This window comes from Pseudonaja textilis, chromosome 3 (genome assembly GCF_049901715.1).
Source record: "Pseudonaja textilis isolate UNSWEBS1 chromosome 3, rPseTex1.2, whole genome shotgun sequence".
NCBI classification, from domain to species: domain Eukaryota; kingdom Metazoa; phylum Chordata; class Lepidosauria; order Squamata; family Elapidae; genus Pseudonaja; species Pseudonaja textilis.
The window spans coordinates 61,853,532-61,870,774 of NC_141992.1; the positions used below are offsets into that span (position 1 = coordinate 61,853,532).

At 41.4% G+C, this 17,243-nt stretch overlaps 1 protein-coding gene across 4 annotated transcripts in view; it reads right to left on the reverse strand.

Moving 5' to 3' along the window:
- The window catches only part of GLIS1 (GLIS family zinc finger 1), a 210,237-nt gene that overhangs the window by 60,351 nt on the left and 132,643 nt on the right, over nucleotides 1–17,243 (reverse strand). The window lies entirely within an intron of this gene.

Genomic DNA, 17,243 nt, shown 5'->3' on the forward strand with positions numbered 1-17,243 from the left:
GGAATGTGTAGATAGGCCTCTGTTAAGTCAATGGAGGTTAAAAAGTCACCCTTTTTTATACTGAATAGAATGGATTGTAATGTATTCATCTTAAACCTCCAACAGACCAGAGAACGATTGAGTCATTTTAAATCTAAAATTGCCCTCCATTCCCCCGAACTTTTCAGAACTAGAAACAGTAGTGAATAAAAACCTTGCCCTTGCTGATCGGTGCCACAGGATGGATGGCCTGGATCTCCAATAAATGGTTAATAGCTGTTTCCATCAGGTTCCTTTTAACAGGGTTCCTGGAGAGAGGGCATGTCATGAAAAAGTTTGGGGGAATGGACTGAACTTCTAGAGTCAGGCCGAATCTGATGGTATCTCTAACCCAGGAATCAGAGGTAGAGGAGTCCCAGTGGTCTGCAAAAAGTTTTAGCCTTCTTCCAATAGGGGCACAGTCCTTGAACCTATTTTGTGTGTCAGAAATCTCTATTACCTGCCCCATGGAAAGGTCTTTTACCTTGCCCTCGCCTCTGGTTCCTGTCTCCAAAGTCCGATCTATCTGACTGTTGGTTGTTCTTAAATCCAGAAGCTCTCTGGAATCTTGGAGAGTATTGTCCCTGATAAAAGGGACGAAAGGACTGGGAAGGTCTGTTTACTGGTCTCCGAAAAAAAGAAGGGAGGATCTTTTTTTTGCTTCTTGTTTCTATCAGAAGGGGGTCCAGAGCAGTGCCAAATAATTTGTCTCCCGAGATTGGGGAAGAGGCAAGCTTCCATTTGTGTTTAATATTAGCTTGCCAATGTCTGAGCCATAGCAATCGGTGAGTTGTAATCTGTGATGCTGTGGTTCAAGCAGAGAATTTGACAGAATTGAATGTAGCGTCCGCAGAGAATTCTGCAGCCGCTATTAGTTTGCCGATGTCTTGATGCACCCTAATGTTAGAATTTGGGATGGTTTCCCTCAGATGACAGAGCCATCTGAGAGAAGATCTAGTGAAAAAAGATGCAGCTGTTGCTGCTCTTATGGCCCACGCACCTGATAGATGCGCCTTATGCAGAGCTAACTTGGCCCTTTTTTCTTCTGGCTTGAGAACCTCCTTTGCTTTGGTTGGAATCACAGAGGAGGACGCTAAGGCCACCACTGGTTCATAAACTTCTGGGGTATTAAGGGAATTTGAGAATTCAGAAGCCACATTGAGAAATTTTCTGTCATATCCTGTGGGGGCGGGGTATGTTGCTGCAGAAGCCCATTGTTTCTGGACGAGGTCTGAGAACATCTGTGGGACAGGTATAACATTCACTTCAATTATTGGTTGGGAGAAAATCAAATCTTCTGACTTCCCTTGTACTACTGATTGTTGGACAGAGGGGGAGGGATTATCCAGGTGAGCAGTATTTTTTTGCCTTGAATAACAGACATTTGAATAGTTGAGGATGGAACAGACCCGTAAAGGTCAGTTGATCTGGCTTAATGCCTTCATCGTCTGACATGCCTCTTTCTGAGGATCCGTCTCTGACAGGATCGGGTCGGTGTCATGTATTGACCCTTCCCCAACCTGTTCCATCTGGTCCTCTTGTTTTCCCTCATCCTGTAGATTGTGTGAATGTGTATGTGGTATCATATAACACTCCCCTTGGAGAGGTACATGATGATAATGAAGATCCGTTCTGCATAGCAAGTGGATTGATTGTGAATCGCAGTCAGAAGGCGGGGGCTGCCTGGCCATCATGGTCTGCTGAAACCCCGCGGCGATGCCCCGTCTAATTGTCATCTCCATCCAGGCCTTCATTTTTTCAGGAACATCCTCCGGAAGGAAGTCATTTTGGTGTAGTCCCACTGCTGTCGGGGCAAAGGTTGCCTCTGGGGCCTGCCTGTCAGGTACCATTGCCTTGGTTGGATCGATCCAGCTATGGCCCTCCTGGATGGCATGACAGATCCAGGGGTGGTAGCAGGGTGTCTGGAACTGGAGCCAGCCTAGCTGGGGAAGAGGACTGGGACTTTTGTTCAGCCTCCCTCATGCATTTCTTCATATGTTTTTCTAACGCTTTTTAGCAGTGGCCCCCAACCTTTTTTGTGCCACGGCCCGGTACTGGCATCACAAAATGATCTGCGGCCCGGTACCGGCATCAGCACGCATGGCAAGGCGAGCCGAGCAACCGGCCAGCCAGCCGTTCCCTGCTTCTCCCCGCCACCTTCAACTCCTCCTTTGTACCTTTGTTGATGGGCTTCGGGACGGTCGCTCGGCTCGCCTTGCCTTGGGTGCTGAAAGAATCCTCGCGCCTTAGTTTTGTTCGAAGCCGCCACCCACCCCCATGAAACTAAGGTACGAGGATTCCTTCAGGACCCAAACACCGCTTTCCAACCGGAAAAGCTCACCGGAAGCACTTTCTCATCAAAACAAGATGGTGGCGCCCAGCAAACTGGCAGCCCGGTAGAAAATGTTCCGCGGGCCAGTGGTTGGGGACCCCTGCTTTTTAGCATCTATTGGCATCCTTTTCTACGGCCTTAGAAGGTCCCTTAGAACAGGGGTCCCCAACCACCGGTCCACGGACCGGTACAGGTCCGTGGAACAATTTCTACCGGGCCGCTGGTTTGCTGGGCGCCGCCATCTTGTTTTGATGAAAAAGTGCTTCCGGTGAGCTTTTCCGGGTAGAAAGCAGCGTTTAGGTGTTGAAAGAATCCTCGCGCCTTAGTTTCATGGAGGGGGGGACGGCTTCGAACAAAACTAAGGCACGAGGATTCTTTCAGCATGCATGGCAAGGCGAGCTGAGCGACCGTCCCGAAGCCGTCGCGAAGCCCATCGACACAGGTACAAAGGAGGAGTTGAAGGTGGCGGGGAGAAGCGGGGGACAGCTGGCTGGCTGGTCGCTCGGCTCGCCTTGCCATGCATGCTGATGCCGGTACTGGGCCGCAGATCGTTTTGTGATGCCGGTACCGGGCCGTGGCACAAAAAAGGTTGGGGACCACTGCCTTAGAATGTTTTGCTTTGTTTTGGGCTTGTGATGTAGCCTTGCAAGATGGCACTTTAGTGTTATTTTTGCTTGCCATTACGACCCTTGAGATTGCAGTAGGCCTATGAGGTTGTGTGTGTGTGTATGGACCGTTGACTCATCCAGGGGCAATTGGGGCAGGGAACCCTCTTATTATTTGCCCCCCCTTTTGAACTCAATTATTATTATTATTACTATTACTATTATTATTATTATTATTATTATTATTATTATTATTATTATTATTATTATTATTGATATATCTTATATATCTGTACACAGAAATTGTTTACAATATGATTGTGTTGACCACCAGTAAGTCAATCTAAGGAAGAAACTTTAAGGACAAATGGTTAATATCCAAATAGAGAACACCTTTCAGGGCCAGATTAATTTAACAATGAATAATCCTTGTTGCAAATGGCCTTCAACAGCTGCCTGCACAGGCGGATACAGGCGTTGGTGCTCGCTGTTGTGCTGCTAGTTTCCAGAAATGGTCTGTGAGGCTGTCAACTTAATCACTGATAGGAAACCTAAAACGGGATAATCATGTCCCCTGAGCTCTCATGGAAAGAGCCTTGCAAGGGAATATGACCTCTCAGCAGATGATAAGTATGTAGCAATCCCCAGTGGGATTTGGCAAACAAAATGGCACCAGTGGTTATTTTACTCGCCAATAATTAGCAGCAACCATCATCTCTTCCAATAATCAGAAACTGCGCCATAAGTTAGAGACAAGGAAGGGAGAATGCGAACGCAGATGCCCCCTCCCCTGTAGGTGTTCTAAGAGGGGAGAGAAATGCCTCGGGCAGTTTAATACTGACCATGCGTTCCTTTAAACAGCATGGCAAGCAAGGGCTTCACAATGGCAAGGGTTTTTTTAATCGCCTCAGATTGCATGGAAGCGGCTGAACGCTTGCTGGGAAGCTGACCTGCGCTCTGATGGCAATATTCGCCAAAGTGCCATCAGAAGTAATTTCTTTAAAAGGTCTGGAATGATGATATTTTAAAGAATGAATTCAAACCTGCTCTTTTCTTTCTTCCTATTCTGGCCAAAGAAAAAAAGCTGCCTACCCAACAAAGGCTGAGCTAAAACTGGGGGACGCTAAGGAGGAGGACGTGGAGGAGGGCAAGCGTCCTATAAATCAAGCCCGGCCTATCTAAGCAGAGTCTAAGCACCTCCCACTACTGAATGCTTGGAGCAGCTCATTGGAGAATCAGGGGTGAAATTCAAAATTTTTCCCTACCGGCTCTGTCGACATGGTTTTGGGCATGGCTTGGTATACTTGGTATAATAGTAATAGCAACCAGGAGCGATTTCTTTACCGATTCAAATCATCCCCACCACCTCTCCCGAGGTTTCATCCCTGATTAGAATACCTGAAAAATTCAATAATGTTAAACTGAAGCAATATTAACAAGTATCTGAGAATGCATATAAAAGCATTTGAATTGATAGGTGTCAAAATTTAGTTTAACCAATCTGTTTACACAATTAGTTGGGCTCATATTTCGATTTCCTCCTTTTCCTTTTCTTTTCCTATCATAATCCAAGAACTCTTGTTCTTTATTATATAAATTTATACTCTTTAGAGAACTTTTGGTGTGTAACCATTTAATCATTGAATAATACATGCTATCTTACCTTTTACACCCTGTATGTTTGTCCTACTTGGTTCTTCCTGCTAGACAAATAGCTACAGTAACCCCAAATTGAAAACCCTACTATTATATCTGAATCCAAGGTCCTGGCTTGTACAGCACCACTGTTTATGAACCTGATTGTTCGACCAGAGTATATTCTCAGTTAACAAATCTTGGCCTGCATAAAAGCATAAAAACATATGGCTAACTAGGAAAGCCAAGTAGGCTCAACGAGTCTGTATGCCCTATTCCTTGTGTTAATTATAAATCAGGAAAAATTAATATACCAGCTTACTGAGCAAATATCATCTGTGTCAAATATTGAATTGATACCTTAACAATTCCGCTTGATCATTCTCTCACCCATCTGCAGTTCCCAAAAACTTATTCCCTTTAAAGCTGTTTTTCAACAGATATGAGTAGATACACAAAAGATAAAATTATTTATGTAGTCTACTTAATTTTATAATTCTTTAGTGGGCGGGAGAGATTTTGCTTTTTAATTTTAGTACACCACTTTGGAGGTCCTATCAGTCACTTAAAATACTCAATGTTTCAGGGGATATCCTGAGCAAATATGCAGATAATATATTAAAATGCCAAGTTCAATTTCAAAATCATTCTGTCATTAAAGAAGCGAAAAGCGGAAGAGCATATATTCTGGACACCGTTCCACAGCTTCTTAGAGACATGTCTATGATGATGTCTTGTTATGGCTTGTATTATGCGGTGGCTCAGTGGCTAAGACGCTGAGCTTGTCGATCAGAAAGGTCGGCAGTTCGGCGGTTCGAATCCCTAGCACCGCGTAACAGAGTAATGCTCCTGTTACTTGTCCCAGCTTTTGCCAACCTAGCAGTTCAAAAGCATGTAAAAATGCAAGTAGAAAAAAAGGGACCACTTTGGTGGGAAGGTAACAGCATTCTGTTGTGTCTTCAGCATTTAGTCATGCCGGTCACATGACCACAGAGACGTCTTTGGACAGCACTGGCAATTCGGCTTTGTAATGGAGATAAGCACCCACCCCCAGAGCCAGAAACGACTAGCACATATATGCGAAGGGAACCTTTACCTTTACAGAGGAATTATTGAATCTATCATCTGCACTTCTATAATTGTCTGGTTTGGTTCTGCAACCCAACAGGACAGACACAGACTTCAGAAGATAATTTGGACTGCAGAAAAAAAAGTTACTACCCACTTCCCTTCCACTGAGGACCCGTATAATGCACGAGTCAAAAAGAGGGCTGTGAAAATATTTACAGACTCCTCACATCCCGGACATAAACTGTTTCAACTCCTTCCCTCAAAATGACGCTAGAGAGCACTGCACACCAGAACAATTAGACACAAGAACAGTTTTTTCCCGAAAGCCATCACTCTGCTAAACAAATAATTCCCTCAACCCTGTTCAACTATTACAAAGTCTGCATTACTATTACTGTTAATCTTCTCATCACTCCTTATCATCCATCCCCTCCCACTTGTGACTGTATGATTGTAACTTTGTCACTTATATCCTTACGATTTATATTGACTACTATGATTTGATTGCTTATTGCACCCTATGACTGTTATTAAGTTGTACTTTATGATTCTTGATGAATTTCTTTTATGTATACTGAGAGTATTTGCAGCAAGACAAATTCCTTGTGTGTCTAACCTCATTTGACCAATAAAGAATTCTATTCTGTCCTGTTCTATCTTTTAATATACATATCGAAATCTGAAAGACCAAGACTAGATTCTCGAAATGTTTCAGAAATGGTATAACAATGACTGTATAAGATGTTCAAAACAAGTTTAAAATTGAAAGATTTTGCATTCAGCTCTAAAAATGTCTCTTTAATTATGTTTTTTTTAAAAACTTGAAACATAACCCAACAGAGTTTTTAAATTGAAATATTGAATATCAGCCCAGAAATCACCCTCCTCTCCCGAAAAGTATGTTTTTTTCTTATTCTCTCTAATGTTTTGAATGGTGCATTTAGCCTTCAGCTATTTAGAGTAGAAAAAAAAGTAAGTTACATTATTCTAATACATGATTATGTAATATTTTGGATGGAAAAAGTTAAGTTTTCATACTACTTTTAATTCTATCCCACAAATGAGCAGAGAAGTACCATCAGTTCTCTACCTGCCACGAAGGCTTTTACAACAAAAAGTGCTTTGGACTTGTATATAACTTGTTTTCAACATGTGCATTTAATTTGCATAGTTTAAGAAACGTCTTGTGGACACAGTACTAAAGAACTGAAAATGTAAATTGAAAAAAAAAAACCATATGATTAAGTAAGATCCTTAAAGAGAAACATGTTGTTAAGTGCTTCATTGAGAAGAAAATGTAATGCAGTAAATAGAAGTTCTTTTGGAATAAATCATTGAAACACATGCTTTCTGTGCAAAAATTGCAGTGTTTCTCTCCATGGAGGCATCTGGAAGAAATTAGTATGATGTTAAGAATAATGTCAAATTAAAACATTTAGTTTTGACTTCTAAAATTAAATATAAAAGTTAGGGACAGACATAGTGCTGATGGGTTTAACCTACTTATTCAATAGAAATGGACTTTTTATCCTGATCCATCATAATATTAGACATATTTAAAAGAACAATATTAGTTATTTTCTGTGTTGCTTAATCAGAGCCGCATATCACTGAGTCTGTAGAGTTAGGACTGTGAAAATCCAGGCCGGTTCAGCTATTCTGGATAAAGATAATAATGTATGATTTGTGACAGAGCTAAAACTGAATGGGGTTTATAGTATAAAGGTAACTGACATAGATTAAGATTAAATTGTTTACTAAACTGCTAGATTTTTTGCTTCTATTTTCTGGCTTTATTTGTGGATAAAGAGTTTTAATTGCCTTACAAAGCTAGCTCTCAGATTAGGCCACATTTTACAAAATATTAATATTTGCTGCAACTTTTTACGTTCAAACACTCCCGTAGACAAGCAAGTCTCTATTTCTGAAATGATGACAACTCCATCCACCCCTCTCAATTGTATTATGGTTGGTTTAAGAATATTCTCTGTTTGTTGGCACACTAAATCATTATACGTCCATGAAAGTTTTCTTGTTCTCTCCTCCACTGTACATGTGTTTGTATGCATTCATGAGATAATGGGATTGGTAACAGAATTACGTTTACTCTTTGCCATACTTGCAATATAAATCAAATTACCAGACCACTTGGTAGAGAAGGAGGGAGGACAAAACATCCCCTTCTTCAATGCAAATCAGCCACATTATTTTCATACAAATCACGGAATACTTCATTTCAATCAACCCTGGCTTATTCTACTTATCTGTTCTTTGGGCGATGAATCCTCTCTTAACCAGACAACTCACCTGGGTTCTTTCTTTCTACCCTTTCTATAATTTATGCCTTTTTTCCCTTGAAGAACAATGTTAGTAGTCTACATGTAGCAAAACTAAGAGAGGTTAGACTAAGGGACAGCCAACTCTTTTCCTTCCTTGCATTTATCATGGCATGTTACTGGAGTTCTAGGATGATGAATAAAATCAGAGAATATCTGAAGAATCACAAAATAAGCTGTAGATAGAAGTATGGCTGGGAGCAACTTGGACAGGGAATAAGAAAACAGCTATTTAACTTTTAAATCCTAGGCTGGAAAATCATTAATCATAATATGAGTATCTTAAGTGTACCTGACAAAATATTAGGACACTTTTATCATATACAGGGAATATTTTCATGAAAATTTAAAGCTGATAATAGCAACAGCAATATCACTCAGACTTATATACCACTACACAGTGTTTTACAGCCCTCTCTAAGTGGTTTACAGAGTCAGCATATTGCCCCCAACAATCTGGGTCCTCATTTTACCCACCTCAGAAGGATGGAAGGCTGGGTCAACCTTGAGCCGGTAAGACCCAAACTGCTAAACTGCTGGCAGTCAGCAGAATTAGTTGCAGTACTGCATTCTAACCACTGTGCCACCATGGCTCTTTGTGGAAGATACAAAATTGTTATCACATTTTTATGAAGTTATGGCTAGTCACTGATTAAAAGCAGTGGCTCATTTTTTATTACTATTAAGTGTTGAATATGATTAGCTAAAGACTCGTTTTCCAGTTCCAGAAACTTTCTGTATCATAGCCTACCGTATCTGTGTTAAACATATAAATTAGAAGTGGAAAATATAATACTAGCATCATATTCTGGGACCCTCAGCTTTTGGACCTTAAAAATAATTCTTTTTTAAGACTGAAGATTACTGTACATATTTGGGCCAAAAATTCCAGTGAGTAAAATTCCATTAAGAGAGGGGTTCCCAGTGGAGGAAGACAATTTTTATTCTGATTGTTTTTCTACAGAACTTTGAAAAACTGGAATATCTTTTAGAACTCTATAGGAGGCAAATTGTATGGCTGCAAAGGTGAATAACAAAAATTACCTGTCCACAAATTGTCTAGCAGAAGACTCTGCTGGAGTTCAGCTATAAATGGCAAGAGGCCCAGTTATTCCCAGAAAGGATTGTCTGGATGCAATTCACCATATAGATGAGTGGATATGATTATTTCTAACTTTCTTTAGCAAATAACCAAGGGATTTTCAGTTGTAGAGTTACACTATACACATTACGTAATAACTGCTGAAAATCATCTTAAATTAAGGACCTACCTATATAAAGCTTTGTAACATAATACATCCTACATATTACTAAATTATGACTTAACACATTGTGTAACCTAAACCACAGTAAATCTTCATAACTGTGCTCTATTTGTGGTTGGTGTAGTTGGTGTAAATTGTCTTCAGTATTGTCAGTGATGCATTCAAATAATGAAACAGTAGTATTTTTTATGATGGTTGCTTTAAAAATATAGAGGTCTAAGAGAGTTTAATTTGGTTTAATTTACATGATCACAGTGGTTCTTAATTCAACGGGTAACTACAGATTCTTGTCTAGTATTTTCAATATATTACACCCATCATTCTATCAAAATTTGCCAGTGTAACTAAATGTATATATACTTCAGCAACAACTACTATGAATGTGTGTGTGTAGGTCACTTTGTCCTATAGCTTGTCATTTGTAATTGCAGTTCTCCTCAACTTAAATCCAGGTATGGATAGGAATTGGGCCCAGTGACCACCAAAGGTAGCTAAAATGGATCCTTGCCCAATCACAAGGCAAATAAAGATATGAAAGATGATGAACAATTCAAAAGGGAAAGAAAATGTAAGGATTTAAATAGTTGCTCCAGAATAGCCTATCCTCAATGAGGGATATATTGGATTTTAAGTTTATCATGCAAGCAGGTACATACAGAAATTGAAAGTTATTTATTGAAAAGTTCTGGGGAAGATCTGGTTGTGGAAGAAATTAAATTTAAGGGAGAATATAAGAAGAAATTACAAACTATTAGAAAATTTTAAAAGTAGTTGATAAATAAATTATCTAATATTGATATGGATGTACTTTCTCTGCTTAGGTTTGTATATATTTTCAATTTTAATCATCTCTATTTTTAATGCTGATTTTTCTATTTTTAATGTCTGATTTTATATAAGTATTGTTTTTTTAAACTGATCATTGTATGCTGCCCAGAGTCACTTCTTGTGGGATGGGCAGCTATATAAATTTGATTAACAAATAATCAAAATAAAACAAAATACCCATGTGCCCATATATGCTATGAACTCTCACATAATCTCATAGGGGAAAAAAGAATAACTTTTCATGTTTTTCTTAGGCTCTTTGTAGAGTTTTGTTTAAAATACCATGACTAATCTATGATTTTCCTTGAAAATGTACCATGAACAAAATTGCAGCCCTTAAACATAAGCGTGCAGCCCACAGGCACTTTGGCTTAAAGCAAGCCATGGAGAACAACTGCTTAAAAGTACAAATACAACCAGAAAGGATTCTGATATCAGATTACAGAGTTCTTCCTTCAGCATTTACTACCCAAACCCATGTGTAGGTTGGGAAAGGGTTCAAATGAAAGAGAACATCATATATGTGGGTTTCATATTTATTTATCTGCTTTAAACAGGTAGTCCTCAAGTTACAACAATTCACCCAGTGATTGTTCAAAGTTATGGCAGCACTGAAAAAATGATACTTACATCCAGGGGTAGGCTTCAAAAATTTTAGTAACGGGCTCTCTGCCCGGTTACTGGGTGGGCGTGGCCATGGTGGGCCTGGTCTAGTCAGTCTCCTGCACCATGGAGGGGGGGGCGTTTTTCCATCCCCTGGCTCCGGAGGTTTTCCTCAAGCCTCCAGGAGGATGTAAATGGCCTCCCCAGGCTCCGGAGGTTCTCTGGAAACCAGAAACAGGCCCGTTTCTGGCCTTCCCGTACTTCTGGGATGTCCGCTTTTCGCCCTTCCCTCTGTGCACACCCTGCACTTACCTGCATCCAAAACAGTCCGTGTGAGGACTCCTGGGAGAGGCGGGGTGGGCCCCCAGCAGTCCATCCTTGCTTACATCTGATCCCTGAAATTATAGTTGTTGTAATGCCCCCACAGTCACAAGATGAAATTTTGGACTCTTGGTAGTCTTGCTGCACCTTCAACAAGAGGGGCTTCAACAGCCTGTTCCAACTACAGATAATCCTTGACTTATGACCAGTTGCTTAGCGACCGTTCAAAGTTATGATGGCTGTTCCGCTTTCACTTGCTTACTGAGCAGGAGCTATGAGTGCAGAACGACCTCCACACTGCAAACCATTTCTTAAAGGAGGAATGTAACTGTTCAAAATCTAATATGGCATTTCCCTGGAATAGATCGGCCCACAAAACCAAAACCTTCTAATCCGGGCACAGCCTCCAAGTGCTGGGTCAACATTTCTATCCCATCACCTCTTTGGTACAAGGCTGAGATGCATAGCTTGGTATCACAAGCATATTTATGACACCAAACCCAATGCTGATGTATGATGTGCCCCAGTGTATTTTTAAAGAAGTATGGTGACAGTATGGACCTCTTAGTATTTCACAAAGTAGGTATCTTCAAACAGGTCTCCTTTCCTCATCACCAAGATTCCAGGAAAAGATAAGGACATTTGTATTTCTGCTTAGCATCACTGTCATCCCAGAGGAGCTAAGATTGTGAATTATTAAGACTCAAGATTCATCTATTGGTATTGTGCTGAGAATTTCTGCCTTGATTTGGGCACTTCTCAATACTCCTGGTCCTGCTTTTGGATCACATTTGAACCTACATTTGAGCCTATAATATCAATGTGTTTTAAAACCTGGATCAGTGGTTTCCTGATTCTAGTCTAATTTATATGAAATCAAAACAAAGCTGCATATTTTTTAATGTTGATGCTTCTGGGCAATCTTTCTTTCTTTCTATTGGTTTTGTTCTTGCTTTTACATGAACTCCAGATTATGCAAGCAAGCAAACTCTTCCCCACTATAAATTGCATAACTTGTTAATATCTAGATGGTTTCAGTCTCCATAAAAATTGGTAGTGTTGATTTACCCTATTTATATAAACAAATTTGGCTGCCAAAAAAAGAAAAGAAAAATAGTTAACTTGATTTCCCGATTATGTAAGCCACATGCACCAGAGTCTTGTCTAATCTTCCTCCCAAACTCTAAGCTCAAGGGAGCCATTATTCTCTCTTCCATTTATCACAAGTTTAAAAAGTGCCCAAATTCAGCCCACAATTAAAGTGTTCTATGTGGAAGTGCAATAACTTTAATTGAATTACAGTGGAAACGAGAAATATCTTTCTGAATGTTTGCAATAGTATAAATAAACACCAAAATGTGTTAACCCAGTGTAGGAAAATATTATAATCTATAAGCATGAATGGATAATTTATGGCACAGAAATATTTTATTCTGATTTCATAGTGCTGGAAGCAATTAATGATTTAATGATTTGATTTAATACATACCATAACAACTAACAAAGTAATAAAAAAAGTACCTGGATAATCAATTCTATGTAGTATAGATTACTCCTGTATTTGTTGGCCTAAAACCAGTATGACTTATTTTAATTATATAACACAGAATCTAGGTGTTTGATGTAAAAAGTAAATACCGTTTTCAAAAAACTAATGTTCTCTCTTTTTTATCCATTTCCTCAAAGACCTGGAGTTCATGAGCACTACAATGCAAAATTTAGGAAGACAAGAAACAACAACAACAACAAAATGGACAAAATGTTTTTCAATGTTTCTTTGGTCCAGTTTGTGGCTTCTTCCACAGAGCAAAATGCAAAATACACAAAACTTTCTGCAAAAAGATTGACTTACGGCCCCTGCAATCATGCTCAAACATTTATCCCCTATAATTCTGCTGTCCAGATGGTAATGCAACATTTTTTAACTGGAAAAAGAAGTACTTTACTTTTTGCAGGTATCATCTGTGCACACTCAGGTAGAAGCTATCTGAAACAACATTTCAAATCATCCATACTCTGTGGAGACTGAAGCAAAACCACGTTCCATGCTGGCTGTGAATTTTGGGAAAAGTCCTAACATATCTTGAGAACATTAATTTGGGGGGCGGGGGGGGTGCTACTGATCTTCACAACTCATCAAGTTTTCAGAATATATAGGAGTTTGAACGGAATCACAATTCTGTCTTAAGTTTCCTAAAACATTCTCCAAAGTAAACTGACTAATTTGATAGCTGACAAGTTCTATTCAAATTTAATTAGCCCCGGAATACCTTAATCAATAAATGGAGTTCCTCTTCTTAGACTTCAGGAAGACCTACTGCCCCAGGAGAAATACATGCTTTTCATTTAGAAGATCTTAAGATTCAAGTCTCTGTATTCAAGTACGGCAATAAAAGACCTGTTGAATACCCTGTAGAACATTTTAGAGTCTTATTTTGGATAACACAATTTCTTATATTCCTAATATTTACATTTGAACTCTCTTGAGAAATTTTAAATTCTGTTTTTAATATCATTCTGCTTTTTTGCAGCTACTTGATTTCTCTTTACTACTGGTTACTATTAAGTAAAAAACATGCATTTTAATTGCTTTGTAGAAAATACTTTAATCAGCCATTTCCAATTATAATTGGGAAAGGATTCACGCTTGTTAAAATTCTTCTAAATACATGGTGAACTCAGTAATTAATATCACTGTTGTTTAATCGCGGGAAAAAGACTGGAGACCAGTGTGACTTTTCAGCTCTTTATTTCAATGTATAGATCTGTGCTAGATCTTGGAGCCGCAGCAGCCCTTTTATCAGGATTTGCCGCGGCTCACAACCAATGACAGCTCTTTGAATCTCCCGCGATCGGCGTGCCAATCACGGGCGATTCTTAGTGAACCAATGGTAACAGGGCATTTGAACCAATCATCGTACAGTGTCTGTTGACCAATCAGAAGAGGGTATTCCAAGTATGCTAATATGGAACACCCCTTCCCTCTTGGTCCGGTCCAACCTACATAACATAGTCCTGTAAGTAGGCGGGGTTCTTCGTGTTCCTACTTGACCTGCGTAGCTTGTTGTGTTGTTGCCTTCGGTGGGTTCGGACGGGATCGCTGTTTCTCCCGTCCTCCTCGGTGGAACCTCCTGGAAGGGTGAGTCAGGCCTGCTGCTGCCGCTCCCACCTGGTCTACCTGGGTCGGTCGAGTCGGCAGCTCTGCCGCTCCTGCCTGGTCTTTCTAGGCTGGTTGAGCTGGCTTGGCTGTTTCTTCCCGGAGAGGCTTCGTGTTGGTAATCCGCTGTCAGTTCCCTTCTGCCGAAGTTGTCTGCCAGTAAGTAGTGTTGGTTTATTTTGGGGCCTATTGGTGTTGGTGGGGGGTGTTCAGTTTGTTGTTGTTGTTTTGCCGGAGGGTTTTCTCCTCCCTTTTGGTTAATGTTTGGGGATTCTCCCCCACCCCCCTCTGGTTTCTTTTTATTATACTATATTTGGTGTGGTTTTTTTGTGTGTGGTGTATCTGCGTTGTCGGTGTTTCTTTCAGCTGTTCTCGACCTCAGTTGGTCGATGTGCCATTTCCAGTTTCTTCCATCTTCCATTTCCAGCTGGTACGATTGGGGGCCTGTTACCTGGGTTATTCTGGCTGGTATCCAGAGTGGGTCCCCCGTAAAGTTCTTTGCATATGCCAAAACTCCTGGTGTAAATATGCGGTATTTACTGGAAGAATCTGGCGGTTTTTCGGAGTTGTATGTTGGGTGTAATCTGTCTAAATGCGATCATAGTTTCCTGCCCATCAGGAGTTCTGCTGGGCTTTTGTTTGTTGATGTGCTGGGTGTTATGTGTTTTATTGTCAGCATTTTATTTATTTTGTCTTGTATGTCCCCCATGTCCATTTTTTCTAATGTGTCTTTGGTGTACCTAACCATGCGTTCCGCCCTTCCGTTCGCTGCCGGGTGAGCGGGCGCTGTTAAGGCATGCCGTATGCCTCGTTCGGCTAGGAATTTTTCGAATGACAACGCTGTGAATTGCGGCCCGTTGTCTGAAACTAGCAAGTCCGGTAATCCATGGGTTGTGAACAGTTTTGTTAATTGTTTGATGACAGCCTCTGTTGTGCATTGCATGATGCTGACCTCCAGCCAATTTGAGTAAGCGTCCACAGTTATTAAAAATGTATGTCCCTTTGTAGGTCCTGCAAAATCTATATGGACTCGTGACCAGGGGCCCCTAGGTGTCTCCCACTCGAGGGAAGGAACGGAAGGGGGGTTAGGCCTGGATTTCTGGCATTTGCTGCATGTTGCCACCCATGCCTCAATGTCTTTGTCCATCCCTGGCCATCAGACGTAACTCCTGGCCGAGGATTTCATTTTGACGATCCCCGGGTGTGCCTCATGTAACATGTCCAACACCCTTGTTTGTATTTTTTCTGGAATTACAACTCTGTCCCCCTTACAGTATGCAACCCTTTAGAATTGACAGTTCGGTTTGTTGGTTGCGGAAAGGTTTAAATGTCTCGCCGCCCTCGGTTTCCGGCCACCCTCTTCCTACCCAATTTAAAACCCGCGCTAATTGTCTGTCTTTTGCGGTCTCTTATGCAATGTCCGACACAGTCATGGGTAGGTTGGGTAATGTCTCTATTTGTAGTATGGACGTGGTGGGTGCCAGGTTGTCTTCCAGGTCAGGTAGGGGGGAACGGCTCACGGCGTCAGTGTGCGATATGCTTTTCCCTGGCTGGTAGATTAGCTGGTAGTTGTACGTGGCCAGGAACTCGGACCACCTTGCAATCCATGGTGACAATGTGTTTGGGGTGGCTTTGTTGCCTGCCAATATTCCTAGGAGTGGTTTGTGATCGGTGATGAGGGAGAAAGTCCTACCATACATGCATTCATGGAACCGCTTTACTCCGGTGATCGCTGCTAGTGCCTCCCTGTCCAGCTGTCTATAGTTCCTCTCTGCCCTGGACAATGTCTTGGAGTAGAATGTGATTGGCGCTTCTCTCCCGTCCGGTAATGTGTGGCTCAGGATGGCTCCGACGCCGAATGGAGATACGTCGCAGGTCACGGTCAGCGGTAGGGTTTCGCTGTATTGTATAAGGACCGATTCTGATGTCAGCAGGTCTTTTACTCTTTGAAATGCTGTTTCTTCCCACTTGCCCTGAGACCAGGTGGTAGTCTTGTCTAACAGTCTATGTAGAGGCCCCGCCGTTGTTGCCTTCTGTGGCAAGAAAACATTATAAAAGTTAATAAGTCCTAGGAATGCCTGTAGTTCAGTTTTGTTCTGTGGTCTGGGGGCTTCTTTGATGGCTTTAATTTTTTTCTCAGTGGGGTAGATTCCGTTCTTGTCAATTAGATACCCCAGAAATTCCACTTTCTCGGTGCATAGCTGGCACTTTTCTTTTTTTACCTTGAGTCCTGCCTCTTTAAATTTTTGCAGGACTTTTCTGAAGTGGCTTTCCAATTGGCTTTTGTCTTTGGCAGATACCAGCACGTCATCAAAATAGGGCACCACCCCTTTTATCCCTTGTAACAACCTGGAACACTCCTGGGGCCACACTGACTCCGAATTGGAGACTTTTGCAACGGAATGCCCCCTGGTGGGTCACAATGGTTTGTTCTTTGGCTGTTTCGGGGTCAACTGGCAGTTGCTGGTATGCCTGCGCCAGATCGAGCTTTGCAAAGACCTTTCCTCCCCCCAACGAGTGCAGAAGGTGCTGAACCACTGGCACGGGGTATGCACTCTGCTGTAATGCGTGGTTGAGGGTGGCCTTATAGTCTCCACAGATTCTCACCGACCCGTCTGGCTTGATTGGGGTTACTATTGGGGTTTCCCACCATGCGTGGTCTATTTGTTCCTGGACCCCTTGTGTGATGAGCTTGTCCAATTGCTCCTCAATCTTTGGTTTGATTGCGAAAGGGACCCGCCTAGACTTTAGATGGATCGGGGCTATGTTGGGGTTCAAATTAAATGAAATAATATTACTGTATAAATAATATTACTGTATTACTATGAAATTAATATCACAGTTCTTGCCTAGCTTCCCGTCGAATACTTCCTGGAAGTCCCGCATTAGGTTCTCCTCCCAGTCTGTCTTGGTGTTGCGGTGGATGCCTGTCACTTCGATCCCCAATGGCATGAACCATTCAAGCCCCAGCTGGCTTGGGCAGTCTCTATCCATGATGGTTAGTGGGAGTATTTCTGCATGCCCTTTAAAAGTTATGTGAAAATGTCCGATTCCGACTACGGGGATCCTGTT